The sequence below is a fragment of the Mixophyes fleayi genome, unplaced genomic scaffold (assembly GCF_038048845.1).
Source record: "Mixophyes fleayi isolate aMixFle1 unplaced genomic scaffold, aMixFle1.hap1 Scaffold_93, whole genome shotgun sequence".
NCBI classification, from domain to species: Eukaryota; Metazoa; Chordata; class Amphibia; order Anura; family Limnodynastidae; genus Mixophyes; species Mixophyes fleayi.
In genome coordinates this window covers 109,776-135,329 of record NW_027448662.1, presented here as the reverse complement: position 1 = coordinate 135,329, position 25,554 = coordinate 109,776, and the positions used below count along the sequence as shown (strand labels likewise).

The window sequence follows — 25,554 nt, the reverse complement described above, 5'->3', positions numbered from 1 at the left end:
GCTGTCTGTCTGTCCAGCGCTCCCATGAGCTGTCTGTCTGTCCAGCGTTCCCATGAGCTGTCTGTCTGTCCAGCGCTCCCATGAGCTGTCTGTCTGTCCAGCGCTCCCATGAGCTGTCTGTCTGTCCAGCGCTCCCATGAGCTGTCTGTCTGTCCAGCGTTCCCATGAGCTGTCTGTCTGTCCAGCGCTCCCATGAGCTGTCTGTCTGTCCAGCGCTCCCATGAGCTGTCTGTCTGTCCAGTGTTCCCATGAGCTGTCTGTCTGTCCAGCGCTCCCATGAGCTGTCTGTCTAGCGTTCCCATGAGCTGTCTGTCTGTCCAGCGCTCCCATGAGCTGTCTGTCTGTCCAGTGTTCCCATGAGCAGTCTGTCTGTCCAGCGCTCCCATGAGCTGTCTGTCTGTCCAGCGCTCGCATGAGCTGTCTGTCTGTCCAGCGCTCGCATGAGCTGTCTGTCTGTCCAGTGTTCCCATGAGCAGTCTGTCTGTCCAGCGCTCCCATGAGCTGTCTGTCTGTCCAGCGCTCCCATGAGCTGTCTGTCTGTCCAGCGCTCCCATGAGCTGTCTGTCTGTCCAGCGCTCCCATGAGCTGTCTGTCTGTCCAGCGCTCCCATGAGCTGTCTGTCTGTCCAGCGCTCCCATGAGCTGTCTGTCTGTCCAGCGTTCCCATGAGCTGTCTGTCTGTCCAGCGTTCCCATGAGCTGTCTTTCTGTCCAGTGTTCCCATGAGCTGTCTTTCTGTCCAGCGCTCCCATGAGCTGTCTGTCTGTCCAGCGTTCCCATGAGCTGTCTGTCTGTCCAGCGTTCCCATGAGCTGTCTTTCTGTCCAGCGCTCCCATGAGCTGTCTGTCTGTCCAGCGCTCCCATGAGCTGTCTTTCTGTCCAGTGTTCCCATGAGCTGTCTGTCTAGCGCTCCCATGAGCTGTCTGTCTGTCCAGTGTTCCCATGAGCAGTCTGTCTGTCCAGCGCTCCCATGAGCTGTCTGTCTGTCCAGCGCTCCCATGAGCTGTCTGTCTGTCCAGCGCTCGCATGAGCTGTCTGTCTGTCCAGTGCTCGCATGAGCTGTCTGTCTGTCCAGCGCTCCCATGAGCTGTCTGTCTGTCCAGTGCTCGCATGAGCTGTCTGTCTGTCCAGCGCTCCCATGAGCTGTCTGTCTGTCCAGTGTTCCCATGAGCTGTCTGTCCAGAGTTCCCGAGAGCAGTCTGTCTGTTCAGCGTTCCCGAGAGCAGTCTGTCTGTCCAGCGGTCCCGAGAGCAGTCTATCTGTCCAGCGTTCCCGAGAGCAGTCTGTCTGTCCAGCGCTCCCATGAGCTGTCTGTCCAGAGTTCCCGAGAGCAGTCTGTCTGTCCAGCGGTCCCGAGAGCAGTCTATCTGTCCAGCGTTCCCGAGAGCAGTCTGTCTGTCCAGCGGTCCCGAGAGCAGTCTATCTGTCCAGCGTTCCCGAGAGCAGTCTGTCTGTCCAGCGCTCCCATGAGCAGTCTGTCTGTCCAGCACTCCCATGAGCAGTCTGTCTGTCCAGCGTTCCCTAGAGCTGTCTGTCTGTCCAGCGCTCCCATGAGCTGTCTGTCTGTCCAGCGCTCCCATGAGCTGTCTGTCTGTCCAGCGTTCCCATGAGCTGTCTGTCTGTCCAGCGCTCCCATGAGCTGTCTGTCTGTCCAGCGCTCCCATGAGCTGTCTGTCTGTCCAGCGTTCCCATGAGCTGTCTGTCTGTCCAGCGCTCCCATGAGCTGTCTGTCTGTCCAGCGCTCCCATGAGCTGTCTGTCTGTCCAGTGTTCCCATGAGCTGTCTGTCTGTCCAGCGCTCCCATGAGCTGTCTGTCTGTCCAGCGTTCCCTAGAGCTGTCTGTCTGTCCAGCGCTCCCATGAGCTGTCTGTCTGTCCAGCGCTCCCATGAGCTGTCTGTCTGTCCAGCGTTCCCATGAGCTGTCTGTCTGTCCAGCGCTCCCATGAGCTGTCTGTCTGTCCAGCGCTCCCATGAGCTGTCTGTCTGTCCAGCGCTCCCATGAGCTGTCTGTCTGTCCAGCGTTCCCATGAGCTGTCTGTCTGTCCAGCGCTCCCATGAGCTGTCTGTCTGTCCAGCGCTCCCATGAGCTGTCTGTCTGTCCAGTGTTCCCATGAGCTGTCTGTCTGTCCAGCGCTCCCATGAGCTGTCTGTCTGTCCAGTGTTCCCATGACTGATGTGTTTGGTACAACTCTGGGGGGATAATCTTTCCTTCCATTTTCCATCATGACTGATAATTATGAATTTTGACAGGACAGTTATCTGGAATTGTGGTGCCAGTTGTCTGATATCATCTTTTATATAACGTATTTTAGCATGTGGCCTGTTTAAGAGGTCACATACACTTTCAGACAGACTGGACTCTACAAAGGGTTAACAAACCTCTAGTAAGTCAGATTAATGTGATTTGCTGTAATTAATTCCTCAGCTTTGTATAAAATCACCAGGAAACATTTTTCTAAAATCCCAAATGTTAAAAATCATCCCCAAAACAAATGATATTGAGCATTATAAAGGACATAAACAGTAAGAAAAGAGGACAAGAGCCAACAGTTAGGAGAGGAAGAACCACACATGGACCCTGTTGTAAGGGAGATGAATACTGGTTCACCCGCCCTCCCCATCTCTATCTCCTTCCTGTCTAGCCACTTACTGCTGGCCGCAAGCCTGGGAGGGAGCTGGAGAATGATGAGAGACAGGAGAGAATTGCAGAGTCAGATGAGGGAGAGGTGAAGGTAAAGAGATCTGAAAAAGATAAATGAGAAAGAGGAAAAATCTTCAGAGAGAGGGGAGCATTAAGGTGAAGGAGAGATGGTGATGGAGACACAAGATGATAGGGAGGAGGGAGAGATGGTGATGGAGACACAAGATGATAGGGAGGAGGGAAAGTAGCTCATGGAGACACAAGATGATAGGGATGAAGGAGAGTAGCTCATGGAGACACAAGATGATAGGGATGAGGGAGAGTAGGTCATGGAGACACAAGATGATAGGTATGAGGGAGAGTAGGTCATGGAGACACAAGATGATAGGGAGGAGGGAGAGAAGGTCATGTGCACACAAGATGATGGGTATGAGGGAGAGTAGGTCACGGAGACACAAGATGATAGGGAGGAGGGAGAGTAGGTCATGGAGACACAAGATAATAGGGATGAGGGAGAGTAGGTCACAGAGACACAAGATGATAGGGATGAGGGAGAGTAGGTCACGGAGACACAAGATGATAGGGAGGAGGGAGAGTAGGTCATGGAGGCACAAGATTATAGGGATGAGGGTGAGATGGTCATGGAGACACGAGATGATAGGGATGAAGGAGAGTAGGTCATGGAGACACAAGATTATAGGGATGAGGGAGAGTAGGTCATGGAGACACAAGATGATAAGGATGAGGGAGAGTATGTCATGGAAACACAAGATGATAGGGATGAAGGAGAGTAGTTCATGGAGACACGAGATGATAGGGATGAAGGAGAGTAGGTCACAGAGACACAAGATGATAGGGATGAGGGAGAGTAGGTCACAGAGACACAAGATGATAGGGATGAGGGAGAGTAGGTCATGGAGACACAAGATGATAGGTATGAGGGAGAGTAGGTCATGGAGACACAAGATGATAGGGATGAGGGAGAGTAGGTCACAGAGACACAAGATGATAGGGATGAGGGAGAGTAGTTCATGGGGACACAAGATGATAGGGATGAGGGAGAGTAGGTCATGGAGACACAAGATGATAGGGATGAGGGAGAGTAGGTCATGGAGACACAAGATGATAGGGATGAGGAAGAGTAGGTCATGGAGACGCAAGATGATAGGGATGAGGAAGAGTAGGTCATGGAGACGCAAGATGATAGGGATGAGAGAGAGAGTAGGTCATGGAGACGCAAGATGATAGGGATGAGGGAGAGTAGGTCATGGAGACACACAATAATAGGGATGAGGGAGAGTAGGTCACAGAGACACAAGATGATAGGGATGAGGGAGAGTAGGTCATGGAGACACAAGATGATAGGTATGAGGGAGAGTAGTTCATGGAGACACAAGATGATAGGGATGAAGGAGAGATGGTGATGGAGAAACAAAGTGATATGGATGAGGGTGAGATGGTCATGGAGAAACAAGATGATAGGGATGAAGGAGAGTAGGTCATGGAGACACAAGATTATAGGTATAAAGGAGAGTAGGTCATGGAGACATAAGATGATAGGGATGAGGGGAGTAGGTCACAGAGACACAAGATGATAGGGATGAGGGAGAGTAGGTCATGGAGACACAAGATGATAGGGATGAAGGAGAGTAGGTCATGGAGACACAAGATGATAGGGATGAAGGAGAGTAGGTCATGGAGACACAAGATGATTGGGATGAGGGGAGTAGGTCATGGATACCCAAGATAATAGGGATGAGGGAGAGTAGGTCACGGAGACACAAGATGATAGGGATGAGGGAGAGTAGTTCATGGAGACACAAGATTATAGGGATGAGGGTGAGATGGTCATGGAGACACGAGATGATAGTGATGAAGGAGAGTAGGTCATGGAGACACAAGATGATAGGGATGAGGGAGAGTAGGTCATGGAGACACAAGATTATAGGGATGAGGGAGAGTAGGTCATGGAGACACAAGATGATAGGGATGAAGGAGAGTAGGTCATGGAGACACAAGATGATAGGGATGAAGGAGAGTAGGTCATGGAGACACAAGATGATTGGGATGAGGGGAGTAGTCATGGAGACCCAAGATAATAGGGATGAGGGAGAGTAGGTCACGGAGACACAAGATGATAGGGATGAGGGAGAGTAGTTCATGAAAACACAAGATTATAGGGATGAGGGTGAGATGGTCCTGGAGACACGAGATGATAGGGATGAAGGAGAGTAGGTCATGGAGACACGAGATGATAGGGATGAAGGAGAGTAGGTCACAGAGACACAAGATGATAGGGATGAGGGAGAGTAGGTCACAGAGACACAAGATGATAGGGATGAGGGAGAGTAGTTCATGGAGACACAAGATGATAGGGATGAGGGAGAGTAGGTCATGGAGACACAAGATGATAGGGATGAGGGAGAGTATGTCATGGAGACACAAGATGATAGGGATGAGGAAGAGTAGGTCATGGAGACGCAAGATGATAGGGATGAGAGAGAAAGAGTAGGTCATGGAGACGCAAGATGATAGGGATGAGGGAGAGTATGTCATGGAGACACAAGATGATAGGGATGAGGAAGAGTAGGTCATGGAGACGCAAGATGATAGGGATGAGAGAGAGAGAGTAGGTCATGGAGACGCAAGATGATAGGGATGAGGGAGAGTAGGTCATGGAGACACACGATATTAGGGATGAGGGAGAGTAGGTCAGAGACACAAGATGATAGGGATGAGGGAGAGTAGGTCATGGAGACACAAGATGATAGGTATGAGGGAGAGTAGGTCATGGAGACACAAGATGATAGGGATGAGGGAGAGTAGGTCACAGAGACACAAGATGATAGGGATGAGGGAGAGTAGTTCATGGGGACACAAGATGATAGGGATGAGGGAGAGTAGGTCATGGAGACACAAGATGATAGGGATGAGGGAGAGTAGGTCATGGAGACACAAGATGATAGGGATGAGGAAGAGTAGGTCATGGAGACGCAAGATGATAGGGATGAGGAAGAGTAGGTCATGGAGACGCAAGATGATATGGATGAGAGAGAGAGTAGGTCATGGAGACGCAAGATGATAGGGATGAGGGAGAGTAGGTCATGGAGACACACAATAATAGGGATGAGGGAGAGTAGGTCACAGAGACACAAGATGATAGGGATGAGGGAGAGTAGGTCATGGAGACACAAGATGATAGGTATGAGGGAGAGTAGGTCATGGAGACACAAGATGATAGGGAGGAGGGAGAGAAGGTCATGTGCACACAAGATGATGGGTATGAGGGAGAGTAGGTCACGGAGACACAAGATGATAGGGAGGAGGGAGAGTAGGTCATGGAGACACAAGATAATAGGGATGAGGGAGAGTAGGTCACAGAGACACAAGATGATAGGGATGAGGGAGAGTAGGTCATGGAGACACAAGATGATAGGGAGGAGGGAGAGTAGGTCATGGAGACACAAAATAATAGGGATGAGGGAGAGTAGGTCACAGAGACACAAGATGATAGGGATGAGGGAGAGTAGGTAATGGAGACACAAGATGATAGGGAGGAGGGAGATTAGGTCATGGAGACACAAGATGATAGGGAGGAGGGAGAGTAGGTCATGGAGACACAAGATAATAGGGAGGAGGGAGAGTAGGTCATGGAGACACAAGATAATAGGGAGGAGGGAGAGTAGGTCATGGAGACACAAGATGATAGGGAGGAGGGAGAGTAGGTCATGGAGACACAAGATGATAGGGATGAGGGAGAGTAGGTCATGGAGACACAAGATGATAGGGAGGAGGGAGAGTAGGTCATGGAGACACAAAATAATAGGGATGAGGGAGAGTAGGTCACAGAGACACAAGATGATAGGGATGAGGGAGAGTAGGTAATGGAGACACAAGATAATAGGGATGAGGGAGATTAGGTCATGGAGACACAAGATGATAGGGAGGAGGGAGAGTAGGTCATGGAGACACAAGATAATAGGGAGGAGGGAGAGTAGGTCATGGAGACACAAGATAATAGGGAGGAGGGAGAGTAGGTCATGGAGACACAAGATGATAGGGAGGAGGGAGAGTAGGTCATGGAGACACAAGATGATAGGGAGGAGGGGGAGTAGGTCATGGAGACACAAGATGATAGGGAGGAGGGAGAAATGGTGATGGAGAAACCAAATGATAAAGACAAGGGAGAGATGGTGATTGATAGGGATGAGGGAGAAATGGTGATTGATAGGGATGAACTTGGATGATAGAAATGAAGTGGATAAGTGAGACTGGACAATTTTGCTATAATGAACATTTCAGTGACTGATTGGCTACTGCTTGTTCTATTAGTGACCAGTATAAAAATGGAGACATGAATGAGGGCTGAAGACTGATAAGTAAATTTTTTTCTGATCTTAGACAAAGACAACTTCGAAATGTTCCTAATGTAAGATTACCATTTGCTGGCCACAAATTGCACAGAGGGTGCCTGCAGTCGCTGGCAGGATATTTATCCATATATAATACCCAGAGATTGTGGCACATGTGGCGGGTGTCACGTCTCACCAGCGAGTGGCCTGTGTACAGAACTGAAGCCTCTACGTGCGATGGCCAGGACAATACTCCGTGCCTGCAGGGCCTTGTACTACAGCGTGGCCGTGAGTCTCTGATGAACGGATACCGTAGTCTTACTGTGCCCGTTGTAGCTGTCTCACACCACATTGGGAGAATGATCATACCTTTACATTTACTGTACATACATGTTACAAAGCTGCACATGCCCTTGAAGCTGTTATTCTGCAGCTGACATGAGACATTTCTTTGCTATATGTTTCTGAGGCTCTTGTCTGGGGAGACGGAGCCCCTCCTCGTGTTTACCAGACTCCTGGCTGGCGCTGAGCCCAGCGTTCCTGCTGGTGGTTGGCGTAGGCTTGTCAGGAATACTAGGAGGGATTATCTAGTACTGTGACAGCCAAAGCTTAACCCCCGATTACCCAGAGCAGACACTTAGCTGCTTTACAGTATAACGAAGAATATAACATCTCCCCATGATGGGCCTGATTCATTAAGGCACGCAGAACTAATGTAACGTCTGTGTTCAACAAGGAGCGGATGTAAAGATCCGTCTGATGAATACGGGTCTAGGTCCGCTCTGCTCTAACAGACACTGCAGGATACATACAATATACATGTGGAATATAAAGTCACAAAAGAACTCATGTCACCTGTTGACAAAATGTGTTTTATTTTATTTGTTTCCCATAATATAGATTATATATATATTATATATGTATTAGGGTGTTATGAATGTCTATATTGTACATAAAATGCAATTTTTAGTTGCTTCTGATTGCAATCACATGTTCTAGCTGTATACACATGGCACTTACACCTGGCCTGTAGCTGCTGTGAGTAATACCACAGAAAAACATTGCTCAGAAATGCTCAAAGCTTGAATGGGACGCTGCTGCGGCAATGAAACCGTAGGCTGTAGTGAGCCCTATGCGCATGAAGATGAAGTTGATGTTGCTTTGTTCACTGGTGTATCGTCCTGTTATGGGTATGTGCAGAGGGATTTTACGCAAAGTACGGCATTTACGTTCCTTAATGAATCAGGGCGTATATCTTCGTGTATTATATAAGTTCCAATGCTATAGGATACAACAATGAAAATGAACTGTCTGCAACACAATGTAAAAAAAAACTACATGGAAGTAATTATTATATATAACAGGATAGGAGGAAGCAGGTGCCTCTCCTGTCCGTCCACAGAACAAAACCAGATCACTAGCAAATAAAAGTATATTCTGCAGATTCCTTTTTGCAGGGTAAGTCAAAGCCACCTTGGTGTCACCATAATTCAACCAACAGAAGCCCTGTTCTAAGCACACAGATAAAGCTCCATTTCCTAACAAGTTCTATTCTTCATTCTAACATAAAATAGTTTATATTAATGTATTTTGCTTCATATCATCTGTATATTATATCATCCTAACTCCATATATTACATTACCAGTCACTGTGTATTATACTGACTGTGACTACACTGCTATATTACACTGCTCACTGACCTTCATATCATCAGTATATCATCCTAACTCCATATATTACATTACCAGTCACTGTGTATTATACTGACTGTGACTACACTGCTATATTACACTGCTCACTGACCTTCATATCATCTGTATATTATATCATCCTAACTCCATATATTACATTACCAGCCACTGTGTATTATACTGACTGTTACTACACTGCTATATTACACTGCTCACTGACCTTCATATCATCTGTATATCATCCTAACTCCATATATTACATTACCAGTCACTGTGTATTATACTGACTGTTACTACACTGCTATATTACACTGCTCACTGACCTTCATATCATCAGTATATCATCCTAACTCCATATATTACATTACCAGTCACTGTGTATTATACTGACTGTTACTACACTGCTATATTACACTGCTCACTGACCTTCATATCATCTGTATATTATATCATCCTAACTCCATATATTACATTACCAGCCACTGTGTATTATACTGACTGTTACTACACTGCTATATTACACTGCTCACTGACCTTCATATCATCTGTATATCATCCTAACTCCATATATTACATTACCAGTCACTGTGTATTATACTGACTGTTACTACACTGCTATATTACACTGCTCACTGACCTTCATATCATCTGTATATTATATCATCCTAACTCCATATATTACATTACCAGTCACTGTGTATTATACTGACTGTTACTACACTGCTATATTACACTGCTCACTGACCTTCATATCATCTATATATTATATCATCCTAACTCCATATATTACATTACCAGTCACTGTGTATTATACTGACTGTTACTACACTGCTATATTACACTGCTCACTGACCTTCATACCTTCTGTATATCATCCTAACTCCATATATTACATGTCACTGTGTATTATACTGACTGTTACTACACTGCTATATTACACTGATCACTGACCTTCATATAATCTGTATATTATATCATCCTAACTCCATATATTACATTACCAGTCACTGTGTATTATACTGACTGTTACTACACTGCTATATTACACTGATCACTGACCTTCATATCATCTGTATATCATCCTAACTCCATATATTACATTACCAGTCACTGTGTATTATACTGACTGTTACTACACTGCTATATTACACTGATCACTGACCTTCATATCATCTGTATATTATATCATCCTAACTCCATATATTACATTACCAGTCACTGTGTATTATACTGACTGTTACTACACTGCTATATTACACTGCTCACTGACCTTCATATCATCTGTATATTATATCATCCTAACTCCATATATTACATTACCAGTCACTGTGTATTATACTGACTGTTACTACACTGCTATATTACACTGCTCACTGACCTTCATATCATCTGTATATTATATCATCCTAACTCCATATATTACATTACCAGTCACTGTGTATTATACTGACTGTTACTACACTGCTATATTACACTGCTCACTGACCTTCATATCATCTGTGTATCATCCTAACTCCATATATTACATTACCAGTCACTGTGTATTATACTGACTGTTACTACACTGCTATATTACACTGCTCACTGACCTTCATATCATCTATATATTATATCATCCTAACTCCATATATTACATTACCAGTCACTGTGTATTATACTGACTGTTACTACACTGCTATATTACACTGCTCACTGACCTTCATATCATCTGTATATCATCCTAACTCCATATATTACATTACCAGTCACTGTGTATTATACTGACTGTTACTACACTGCTATATTACACTGCTCACTGACCTTCATATCATCTATATATTATATCATCCTAACTCCATATATTACATTACCAGTCACTGTGTATTATACTGACTGTTACTACACTGCTATATTACACTGATCACTGACCTTCATATCATCTGTATATTATATCATCCTAACTCCATATATTACATTACCAGTCACTGTGTATTATACTGACTGTTACTACACTGCTATATTACACTGCTCACTGACCTTCATATCATCTGTATATTATATCATCCTAACTCCATATATTACATTACCAGTCACTGTGTATTATACTGACTGTTACTACACTGCTATATTACACTGCTCACTGACCTTCATATCATCTGTATATTATATCATCCTAACTCCATATATTACATTACCAGTCACTGTGTATTATACTGACTGTTACTACACTGCTATATTACACTGCTCACTGACCTTCATATCATCTGTGTATTATATCATCCTAACTCCATATATTACATTACCAGCCACTGTGTATTATACTGACTGTTACTACACTGCTATATTACACTGCTCACTGACCTTCATATCATCTGTATATCATCCTAACTCCATATATTACATTACCAGTCACTGTGTATTATACTGACTGTTACTACACTGCTATATTACACTGCTTACTGACCTTCATATCATCTGTATATTATATCATCCTAACTCCATATATTACATTACCAGTCACTGTGTATTATACTGACTGTTACTACACTGCTATATTACACTGCTCACTGACCTTCATATCATCTGTATATCATCCTAACTCCATATATTACATTACCAGTCACTGTGTATTATACTGACTGTTACTACACTGCTATATTACACTGCTTACTGACCTTCATATCATCTGTATATTATATCATCCTAACTCCATATATTACATTACCAGCCACTGTGTATTATACTGACTGTTACTACACTGCTATATTACACTGCTCACTGACCTTCATATCATCTGTATATTATATCATCCTAACTCCATATATTATATTACCAGTCACTGTGTATTATACTGACTGTTACTACACTGCTATATTACACTGCTCACTGACCTTCATATCATCTGTATATCATCCTAACTCCATATATTACATTACCAGTCACTGTGTATTATACTGACTGTTACTACACTGCTATATTACACTGCTTACTGACCTTCATATCATCTGTATATTATATCATCCTAACTCCATATATTACATTACCAGTCACTGTGTATTATACTGACTGTTACTACACTGCTATATTATACTGCTCACTGACCTTCATATCATGTGTATATTATATCATCCTAACTCCATATATTACATTACCAGTCACTGTGTATTATACTGACTGTTACTACACTGCTATATTACACTGCTCACTGACCTTCATATCATCTATATATCATCCTAACTCCATATATTACATTACCAGCCACTGTGTATTATACTGACTGTTACTACACTGCTATATTACACTGCTCACTGACCTTCATATCATCTGTATATCATCCTAACTCCATATATTACATTACCAGTCACTGTGTATTATACTGACTGTTACTACACTGCTATATTACACTGCTCACTGACCTTCATATCATCTGTATATCATCCTAACTCCATATATTACATTACCAGTCACTGTGTATTATACTGACTGTTACTACACTGCTATATTACACTGCTCACTGACCTTCATATCATCTGTATATCATCCTAACTCCATATATTACATTACCAGTCACTGTGTATTATACTGACTGTTACTACACTGCTATATTACACTGCTCACTGACCTTCATATCATCAGTATATCATCCTAACTCCATATATTACATTACCAGTCACTGTGTATTATACTGACTGTTACTACACTGCTATATTACACTGCTCACTGACCTTCATATCATCTGTATATCATCCTAACTCCATATATTACATTACCAGTCACTGTGTATTATACTGACTGTTACTACACTGCTATATTACACTGCTCACTGACCTTCATATCATCTGTATATTATATCATCCTAACTCCATATATTACATTACCAGTCACTGTGTATTATACTGACTGTTACTACACTGCTATATTACACTGCTCACTGACCTTCATATCATCAGTATATCATCCTAACTCCATATATTACATTACCAGTCACTGTGTATTATACTGACTGTTACTACACTGCTATATTACACTGCTCACTGACCTTCATATCATCTGTATATTATATCATCCTAACTCCATATATTACATTACCAGTCACTGTGTATTATACTGACTGTTACTACACTGCTATATTACACTGCTCACTGACCTTCATATCATCTGTATATCATCCTAACTCCATATATTACATTACCAGTCACTGTGTATTATACTGACTGTTACTACACTGCTATATTACACTGCTCACTGACCTTCATATCATCAGTATATCATCCTAACTCCATATATTACATTACCAGTCACTGTGTATTATACTGACTGTTACTACACTGCTATATTACACTGCTCACTGACCTTCATATCATCTGTATATTATATCATCCTAACTCCATATATTACATTACCAGTCACTGTGTATTATACTGACTGTTACTACACTGCTATATTACACTGCTCACTGACCTTCATATCATCTGTATATCATCCTAACTCCATATATTACATTACCAGTCACTGTGTATTATACTGACTGTTACTACACTGCTATATTACACTGCTCACTGACCTTCATATCATCTGTATATTATATCATCCTAACTCCATATATTACATTACCAGTCACTGTGTATTATACTGACTGTTACTACACTGCTATATTACACTGCTCACTGACCTTCATATCATCTGTATATTATATCATCCTAACTCCATATATTACATTACCAGTCACTGTGTATTATACTGACTGTTACTACACTGCTATATTACACTGCTCACTGACCTTCATATCATCTGTGTATTATATCATCCTAACTCCATATATTACATTACCAGTCACTGTGTATTATACTGACTGTTACTACACTGCTATATTACACTGCTCACTGACCTTCATATCATCTGTGTATTATATCATCCTAACTCCATATATTACATTACCAGTCACTGTGTATTATACTGACTGTTACTACACTGCTATATTACACTGCTCACTGACCTTCATATCACCTGTATATTATATCATCCTAACTCCATATATTACATTACCAGTCACTGTGTATTATACTGACTGTTACTACACTGCTATATTACACTGATCACTGACCTTCATATCATCTGTATATTATATCATCCTAACTCCATATATTACATTACCAGTCACTGTGTATTATACTGACTGTTACTACACTGCTATATTACACTGCTCACTGACCTTCATATCATCTGTATATCATCCTAACTCCATATATTACATTACCAGTCACTGTGTATTATACTGACTGTTACTACACTGCTATATTACACTGCTCACTGACCTTCATATCATCTGTATATTATATCATCCTAACTCCATATATTACATTACCAGCCACTGTGTATTATACTGACTGTTACTACACTGCTATATTACACTGCTCACTGACCTTCATATCATCTGTATATCATCCTAACTCCATATATTACATTACCAGTCACTGTGTATTATACTGACTGTTACTACACTGCTATATTACACTGCTCACTGACCTTCATATCATCTGTATATTATATCATCCTAACTCCATATATTACATTACCAGTCACTGTGTATTATACTGACTGTTACTACACTGCTATATTACACTGCTCACTGACCTTCATATCATCTGTATATTATATCATCCTAACTCCATATATTACATTACCAGTCACTGTGTATTATACTGACTGTTACTACACTGCTATATTACACTGCTCACTGACCTTCATATCATCTGTATATTATATCATCCTAACTCCATATATTACATTACCAGTCACTGTGTATTATACTGACTGTTACTACACTGCTATATTACACTGCTCACTGACCTTCATATCATCTGTATATTATATCATCCTAACTCCATATATTACATTACCAGTCACTGTGTATTATACTGACTGTTACTACACTGCTATATTACACTGCTCACTGACCTTCATATCATCTGTGTATTATATCATCCTAACTCCATATATTACATTACCAGTCACTGTGTATTATACTGACTGTTACTACACTGCTATATTACACTGCTCACTGACCTTCATATCATCTCTGTATTATATCATCCTAACTCCATATATTACATTACCAGTCACTGTGTATTATACTGACTGTTACTACACTGCTATATTACACTGCTCACTGACCTTCATATCATCTGTGTATTATATCATCCTAACTCCATATATTACATTACCAGTCACTGTGTATTATACTGACTGTTACTACACTGCTATATTACACTGCTTACTGACCTTCATATCATCTGTGTATTATATCATCCTAACTCCATATATTACATTACCAGTCACTGTGTATTATACTGACTGTTACTACACTGCTATATTACACTGCTCACTGACCTTCATATCATCTGTATATCATCCTAACTCCATATATTACATTACCAGTCACTGTGTATTATACTGACTGTTACTACACTGCTATATTACACTGCTCACTGACCTTCATATCATCTGTGTATTATATCATCCTAACTCCATATATTACATTACCAGTCACTGTGTATTATACTGACTGTTACTACACTGCTATATTACACTGCTCACTGACCTTCATATCATCTGTGTATTATATCATCCTAACTCCATATATTACATTACCCGTCACTGTGTATTATACTGACTGTTACTACACTGCTATATTACACTGCTCACTGACCTTCATATCATCTGTGTATTATATCATCCTAACTCCATATATTATATTACCAGTCACTGTGTATTATACTGACTGTTACTACACTGCTATATTACACTGCTTACTGACCTTCATATCATCTGTATATTATATCATCCTAACTCCATATATTACATTACCAGCCACTGTGTATTATACTGACTGTTACTACACTGCTATATTACACTGCTCACTGACCTTCATATCATCAGTATATCATCCTAACTCCATATATTACATTACCAGTCACTGTGTATTATACTGACTGTTACTACACTGCTATATTACACTGATCACTGACCTTCATATCATCTGTATATTATATCATCCTAACTCCATATATTACATTACCAGTCACTGTGTATTATACTGACTGTTACTACACTGCTATATTACACTGCTCACTGACCTTCATATCATCTGTATATTATATCATCCTAACTCCATATATTACATTACCAGTCACTGTGTATTATACTGACTGTTACTACACTGCTATATTACACTGCTCACTGACCTTCATATCATCTGTATATTATATCATCCTAACTCCATATATTACATTACCAGTCACTGTGTATTATACTGACTGTTACTACACTGCTATATTACACTGCTCACTGACCTTCATATCATCAGTATATCATCCTAACTCCATATATTACATTACCCGTCACTGTGTATTATACTGACTGTTACTACACTGCTATATTACACTGCTTACTGACCTTCATATCATCTGTATATTATATCATCCTAACTCCATATATTACATTACCAGTCACTGTGTATTATACTGACTGTTACTACACTGCTATATTACACTGCTTACTGACCTTCATATCATCTGTGTATTATATCATCCTAACTCCATATATTACATTACCAGTCACTGTGTATTATACTGACTGTTACTACACTGCTATATTACACTGCTCACTGACCTTCATATCATCTGTATATTATATCATCCTAACTCCATATATTACATTACCAGCCACTGTGTATTATACTGACTGTTACTACACTGCTATATTACACTGCTCACTGACCTTCATATCATCAGTATATCATCCTAACTCCATATATTACATTACCAGTCACTGTGTATTATACTGACTGTTACTACACTGCTATATTACACTGATCACTGACCTTCATATCATCTGTATATTATATCATCCTAACTCCATATATTACATTACCAGTCACTGTGTATTATACTGACTGTTACTACACTGCTATATTACACTGCTCACTGACCTTCATATCATCTGTATATTATATCATCCTAACTCCATATATTACATTACCAGTCACTGTGTATTATACTGACTGTTACTACACTGCTATATTACACTGCTCACTGACCTTCATATCATCTGTATATTATATCATCCTAACTCCATATATTACATTACCAGTCACTGTGTATTATACTGACTGTTACTACACTGCTATATTACACTGCTCACTGACCTTCATATCATCAGTATATCATCCTAACTCCATATATTACATTACCCGTCACTGTGTATTATACTGACTGTTACTACACTGCTATATTACACTGCTTACTGACCTTCATATCATCTGTATATTATATCATCCTAACTCCATATATTACATTACCAGTCACTGTGTATTATACTGACTGTTACTACACTGCTATATTACACTGCTTACTGACCTTCATATCATCTGTGTATTATATCATCCTAACTCCATATATTACATTACCAGTCACTGTGTATTATACTGACTGTTACTACACTGCTATATTACACTGCTTACTGACCTTCATATCATCTGTATATTATATCATCCTAACTCCATATATTACATTACCAGTCACTGTGTATTATACTGACTGTTACTACACTGCTATATTACACTGCTCACTGACCTTCATATCATCAGTATATCATCCTAACTCCATATATTACATTACCAGTCACTGTGTATTATACTGACTGTTACTACACTGCTATATTACACTGCTTACTGACCTTCATATCATCTATATATTATATCATCCTAACTCCATATATTACATTACCAGTCACTGTGTATTATACTGACTGTTACTACACTGCTATATTATACTGCTCACTGACCTTCATATCATCTGTATATCATCCTAACTCCATATATTACATTACCAGCCACTGTGTATTATACTGACTGTTACTACACTGCTATATTACACTGCTCACTGACCTTCATATCATCTGTATATTATATCATCCTAACTCCATATATTACATTACCAGCCACTGTGTATTATACTGACTGTTACTACACTGCTATATTACACTGCTCACTGACCTTCATATCATCTGTATATCATCCTAACTCCATATATTACATTACCAGTCACTGTGTATTATACTGACTGTTACTACACTGCTATATTACACTGCTCACTGACCTTCATATCATCTGTGTATTATATCATCCTAACTCCATATATTACATTACCAGTCACTGTGTATTATACTGACTGTTACTACACTGCTATATTACACTGCTCACTGACCTTCATATCATCTGTATATTATATCATCCTAACTCCATATATTACATTACCAGTCACTGTGTATTATACTGACTGTTACTACACTGCTATATTACACTGCTCACTGACCTTCATATCATCTGTATATCATCCTAACTCCATATATTACATTACCAGTCACTGTGTATTATACTGACTGTTACTACACTGCTATATTACACTGCTTACTGACCTTCATATCATCTGTATATTATATCATCCTAACTCCATATATTACATTACCAGTCACTGTGTATTATACTGACTGTTACTACACTGCTATATTACACTGCTCACTGACCTTCATATCATCAGTATATCATCCTAACTCCATATATTACATTACCAGTCACTGTGTATTATACTGACTGTTACTACACTGCTATATTACACTGCTTACTGACCTTCATATCATCTGTATATTATATCATCCTAACTCCATATATTACATTACCAGTCACTGTGTATTATACTGACTGTTACTACACTGCTATATTACACTGCTCACTGACCTTCATATCATCTGTATATTATATCATCCTAACTCCATATATTACATTACCAGTCACTGTGTATTATACTGACTGTTACTACACTGCTATATTACACTGCTCACTGACCTTCATATCATCTGTGTATTATATCATCCTAACTCCATATATTACATTACCAGTCACTGTGTATTATACTGACTGTTACTACACTGCTATATTACACTGCTTACTGACCTTCATATCATCTGTATATCATCCTAACTCCATATATTACATGTCACTGTGTATTATATACTGACTGTTACTACACTGCTATATTACACTGATCACTGACCTTCATATCATCAGTATATCATCCTAACTCCATATATTACATTACCAGTCACTGTGTATTATACTGACTGTTACTACACTGCTATATTACACTGCTCACTGACCTTCATATCATCAGTATATTATATCATCCTAACTCCATATATTACATTACCAGTCACTGTGTATTATACTGACTGTTACTACACTGCTATATTATACTGCTCACTGACCTTCATATCATCTGTATATCATCCTAACTCCATATATTACATTACCAGCCACTGTGTATTATACTGACTGTTACTACACTGCTATATTACACTGCTCACTGACCTTCATATCATCAGTATATCATCCTAACTCCATATATTACATTACCAGCCACTGTGTATTATATACTGACTGTTACTACACTGCTATATTACACTGATCACTGACCTTCATATCATGTGTATATTATATCATCCTAACTCCATATATTACATTACCAGTCACTGTGTATTATACTGACTGTTACTACACTGCTATATTACACTGCTCACTGACCTTCATATCATCAGTATATTATATCATCCTAACTCCATATATTACATTACCAGTCACTGTGTATTATACTGACTGTTACTACACTGCTATATTACACTGCTCACTGACCTTCATATCATCAGTATATTATATCATCCTAACTCCATATATTACATTACCAGTCACTGTGTATTATACTGACTGTTACTACACTGCTATATTACACTGCTCACTGACCTTCATATCATCTGTGTATTATATCATCCTAACTCCATATATTACATTACCAGTCACTGTGTATTATACTGACTGTTACTACACTGCTATATTACACTGCTCACTGACCTTCATATCATCAGTATATCATCCTAACTCCATATATTACATTACCAGCCACTGTGTATTATATCATCCAGAGATGAGCTTCTCGGAGCTCAGTAAATGAACAAATACCGCTGCCCCCGTCTGTGGCGCCATCAGTAGGAACAGACCAGTGAATGCCTCAGAAATCTGCGACTTATCCAATGTTAACCCTTTAATAAACAGCAAAAAGTGGAGAGAGACTTTTGCTACCATTTACGCAAACATTTTGTGTCTTCACCTCTTTAGAGACCCCTAAATATCCCAATGTCAGAATGAGAATGTACAGAAACTGGAACCAAGAAATCACATTCCCTGAGTAATACGTATGTGGTATCTCCGCTGAGACTGGACAAGGGATACCATGCGGACAGCATATTACTATTATTAGTGGTACAGTCAGGAAGATAACCCAGATAACATCTGATATTGTTCCAGATTTGTTCACTACAACGATACCGGGTGTGTAGAGAAATAAAGTGAGTGTCATGCGGGAGAGGTGGCGGTAATGGTTGCAGTGGAGATGTGTACTGAGTATCTGGGTCAGTTATTAGCCCATAATACAGCTGTCATTACTCTTTACTACAACTTAGTTGTACCCCCAGCTCTTCCTGTGATATCGCCACAGATAATGGGGATTATCTATCTTCATCAGGCATTAAAGGCCCGGTACACGGAAATAAGGACGTTGTGTAACATGAAGCGCACAGGTGTCGGAGGAGTGGTAATTATATGATTGTCAGATGTTCGTCCAGCACAGTAATGGTGTAATTCTCGGCGACCCCGGGGCAGGAGCCATTTTGCTTTGCTGAGCGGCTCAGCGAGCTAAGCGGACGGATCTATATATAGATGTGACAGCTGCTCACACGTCTTCCACCAGGCCTGATAAAGCTTGTACACAACTGTCCATCCGTAGGGATTGTGGAGGGTTTGTCTACCCCCAACCGGGCCCCTGTTAGTTACTTTGCAATGTGGGGTCTTCTTGATATGAATCATTATTCTGTGCACTGGCAGTCAGTCGCCTCTATGTTCTGTATCACTGCTGTATACGGACTATGCTGTGGTTTAGGGGGAGATCCAGATCCACAACAAACCACTGTGATCTCTGGAACCTGACATGGCTGATGGCCGTGCACGGGATCTATACAAGCACACAGGGCCCCTACCGGAGCCTGGTTATTACACCATTAGGCCCTAGGCAAGATACTGGTTTGTGGCCCCATGCCCCTGTGTGTGTAAAAACAGGTTAGAGTGGTCCGGGCCCTTAGTGCCCCCACTGGGTCCTAGCAGGAGCTATGCTCCAATCAGCAGGCTATATATATGTCACAATGTGACCTATATGACATCTCTCACACCATCCGGGCCCTCAGGGCCCCCACCAGCAGTAGGCTCTGGATATACATATGTCACAATGTGACCTACATGACATCTCTCACACCATCCGGGCACTAGATATTTGGGGACAGCTGGGAGGTGCCTTGACACCACTGATCTATGAGTGGGTATTTTCCTGGCAGTGTTTGGCACAGTGTGTTGTACCGGGCAGATTACCTAGAACGCCAGTTTTATTTCTTACACTTTTCTGTATGATTGACACATCCAAGATGAACAGAGGGAATGATTAGATTACACTGTAGGTGGGAGCTGCGTCATTATGTGGCAGCCGTGCAGAGGACTAGCAGGTCAGGATTATGTAGAAATCAATGTGCTGCTGCTTTATAATGAACCCAGGCAGATGTAGAGGGAGGAGGGTGAGAACTGGGCACATCAGAGTGTGTCTGGGGCAGATCAGGGGCATTTCCTATTGCCCTGGAATCTGGTAAATTATGGTAAGAAGCGATCTGTGCCTGGTGTGGAGCAGCGACGGCAGCAGCCATGTTGGACCCACGCTCAGCAAATCGCAGCTCATGTGTCTATGAAGGCCGGTAACAATCTCACATAATTAGTTATTGAATGTATTAATGTTAAATGGCTTGTTATTTACTTCTGTTATAAATGTCTGACCCGGTAAGATTGAGTCATGCTGTAAATACTACAGGACTATTCAAACACAAATACCATCATAATAATAATGTGTGTGGTTTGCTTTATTTAAAGGGAAGCGTAATGCACATATTGGATCCGTTTACAGAGACACAACTCCTGCAGTAAACTGAGAGTGTATAGACTGCTGGAGATAAGGGGAACAGGGGATTATAGCAGGGAGGGGAGGAAGGATGGGGGGGGGTCACAGTGTTCATGGAAGCTGTCAGGAAATAAATAAACAGAATCTAAAGCCCTGTCCAGGAATAGATCTGCTGACGTCAATGAATTCCACAGTTGTGGCCTCAGTTAGAGGGGAAGGAAATGAGAGGGGTGGGGGAGAGGAGCAGGAGGAAAGGCTGGACAGGGGGGAGAGGAGACAGGGAGGGAAATATTGCTGGATGGGAAGAGAATATGGAGAGAGAGGAGACAGGGAGAGAACGCTGGATGGGGGGGAGAGGAGACAGGGAGGGAAATATTGCTGGATGGGGAGAGGAGACAGGGAGAGGACTGGAAAGAAGAGGAGACTGCTAGACAGGGGGGAGAAGGCTGGGAGCGCGGAGAGGGCTGGATAGGGGGAGAAGAGACATGGAGAGAGGGCTGGACAGGGGGGAGAGGACACAGGGAGAGTACTGGATGGGGGGGACACAGAGAGGGCTGGACAGGGGGTAGAGGACACGGGGAGAGTACTGGACAGGAGACATGGAGAGAGGGCTGGACAGGGGGGTTGGGGGGGAGAGGACAAGGGAAACGGCTGGACAGGGGGGAGAGGAGACAAGGAGAGTACTGGATGGGGGGGGACAGAGAGGGCTGGACAGGGGGGGGGGGGCACAGGGAGAAGGCTGGACACAGGGAGAGTACTGGATGGGGGGGGGACAGGGAGGGGGCTGGACGGGGGGGGAGATGACAAGGGAGACGGCTGACCAGGGGGGAGAGGAGACAAGGAGAGTACTGAACAGGGGGGGGCGGGGGGGACAGAGAGGGCTAGACAGGGGGGGGGCACAGGGAGAGGGCTGGATGGGGTGCAGGGGTGGGGTTAAAATGAGCAATGATACTGTATATGACAGCCCCCAGGGATTATAAGTACTGCATGGAGAGAAGTCAGACATGAGAGGTGAGGGAGCTGCCAGTAACCTATGTGGGACAGACCTCAGTCTGTTACTATCTGGGTTTCCTCTCCAGCCCCCTCCATGGTTTCACTTACACTGACATCCGCCCCACCCAAAATACCTCCCCCCCACAAGAATGCTAACTCAGAGGTATTAACCCTCCTGCTCCCAAGTGAAACAAGGCAGAGACTGTAGACACCCACCCACCTGGCCCCGGCTACACCCCACACTCAGGTCCTAACACCCATCTGAGCTATACTCAGACCAGCAATCTCTGCATGTCGCTCATTATTATATTAAATGATGGGGTTTAATGATAAAATCCTCTTTGTTGTTTTAGTTGCTGATAGTGATCACTATGTGTTATACACAAACCAAATCCTTCCTTGTGATCTGATCAGCTGTGGACAAGACATCCCCTCTATTTTCAATTCACATCCGGAAATGATTATAAAATATATGAACATCATTGTTATTTAGTTGTTCTTTTACCTTAGGGTGGAAAAACAACATATAAACACATGAAAAAGCTGTATTGACCCCAATGCATTGATGGTGTAACTTATGATACTTTTGTCCCATGGATCCATTTGACTAGTATTATACTTTCATCTACATGGAAACTGTTTCTGCTTTGTTAAACTATCTCAATAAAAAAAAGTGGAGCTTGTGCCCTGATCAGTCGGCGGCTTCATCCCCGACCCACTTACATACTTTACTACAGAAACACCAGTAAAGTGCTGATGGTCTTATGTCGGCCGAACTCTCCAGCTCATAAGAAGATGCTAGAAAATGATATTCATCAGAAAACCTGTAAATCAGCCTATATCAGTGGTAATGTGGAGTTAATAGGAACCGCAGCGTTACTGATATGTAATTATTTTACACAACAGAACATGATAACCAGACATATTAGGGTTACAGTCGTGGGATCTGCGGGTCTAATACAGGAGTCATTTTGGGAGGGGTGGAACGCTGCAGGACAGGTGCACAGCAGCCCAGGGGTCCTCATACCCCCCGCACCCTGCAGCCACCACCAGAATCTCTGTATAGAGCAGCCAATGGGCTCTTGTATCACTTGTTCTATTTGGGAGATTATTTATCCCCAGCTCGTTACCGTACCGAATGGCGACACCTTCTGTATCCAAATGCAACACGATGGCTGCAGCAGGAACATCACATTATACATGATAAGAACATGCTAGCACTGGACACGTTAAGGAACACGCAAGGAGTTAAAGCCGAGACATTCCTGGGAGCCAGTAACCTAGCAACACAGAGACTCGGACTCACTGGGGACCCGACCTAATTAATCCTAACGATGCTATCTCCATGGCAACAGGAATCTGATCAGAGCATCCTCACAATATGATAGTTGGTGACTGTGCTGATCTCCTACAGACACCTTCATCCATCAGACCAGCCTTTAGCTGTGACATAACGGGATGTACTGCTATATACCCTATATACTGCTATATACCCTATATACTGCTATATACCCTATACAATCTGCTATATACCCTATATACTGCTATATACCCTATATACTGCTATATACCCTATATACCCTATACAATCTGCTATATACCCTATATACTGCTATATACCCTATATACTGCTATATACTGCTATATACCCTATACAATCTGCTATATACCCTATATACTGCTATATACCCTATATACTGCTATATACTGCTATATACCCTATACAATCTGCTACATACCCTATATACTGCTATATACCCTATATACTGCTATATACCCTATACAATCTGCTATATACCCTATATACTGCTATATACTGCTATATACCCTATATACTGCTATATACCCTATAGAAACTGCTATATACCCTATACAATCTGCTATATACCCTATATACTGCTATATACCCTATACAATCTGCTATATACCCTATATACTGCTATATACCCTATATACTGCTATATACTGCTATATACCCTATACAATCTGCTATATACCCTATATACTGCTATATACCCTATATATTATTATTATTAATTTTTATTTATATACTGCTATATATCCTATACAATCTGCTATATACCCTATATACTGCTATATACTGCTATATACTGCTATATACCCTATACAATCTGCTATATACTGCTATATACCGTATACAATCTGCTATATACTGCTATATACCCTATACAATCTGCTATATACTGCTATATACCCTATACAATCTGCTATATACCCTATACAATCTGCTATATACTGCTATATACCCTATACAATCTGCTATATACTGCTATATACCCTATATACAATCTGCTATATACTGCTATATACCCTATATACAATCTGCTATATACTGCTATATATCCTATATACTGCTATATACCCTATATACTGCTATATACCCTATACAATCTGCTATATACCCTATACAATCTGCTATATACCCTATACAATCTGCTATATACTGCTATATACCCTATACAATCTGCTATATACCCTATATACAATCTGCTATATACCCTATACAATCTGCTATAACTGTGTACAGTGATAATAATCATTTATTTATATTGCTCCTTTCTCCCGATAGGACTCAAATCACTTTACAGAGGGTGAGGCGCTATTGTATGTATCATTCACATCAGTCTCTGGCCCATGGAGCTTATAGTCTAAATATACACACACATTATATATATATATATGTGTATGTGTGTCTATATATATATATATGTATATGTGCGTGTGTATGTGTGTGTATGTATGTGTGTATGTGTATATGTATATTTGCGTGTGTAT

At 41.4% G+C, this 25,554-nt stretch overlaps 1 protein-coding gene across 2 annotated transcripts in view; it reads right to left on the bottom strand.

Moving 5' to 3' along the window:
- Nucleotides 1–25,554, bottom strand: part of ANGEL1 (angel homolog 1) — a 146,325-nt gene that overhangs the window by 106,080 nt on the left and 14,691 nt on the right. The window lies entirely within an intron of this gene.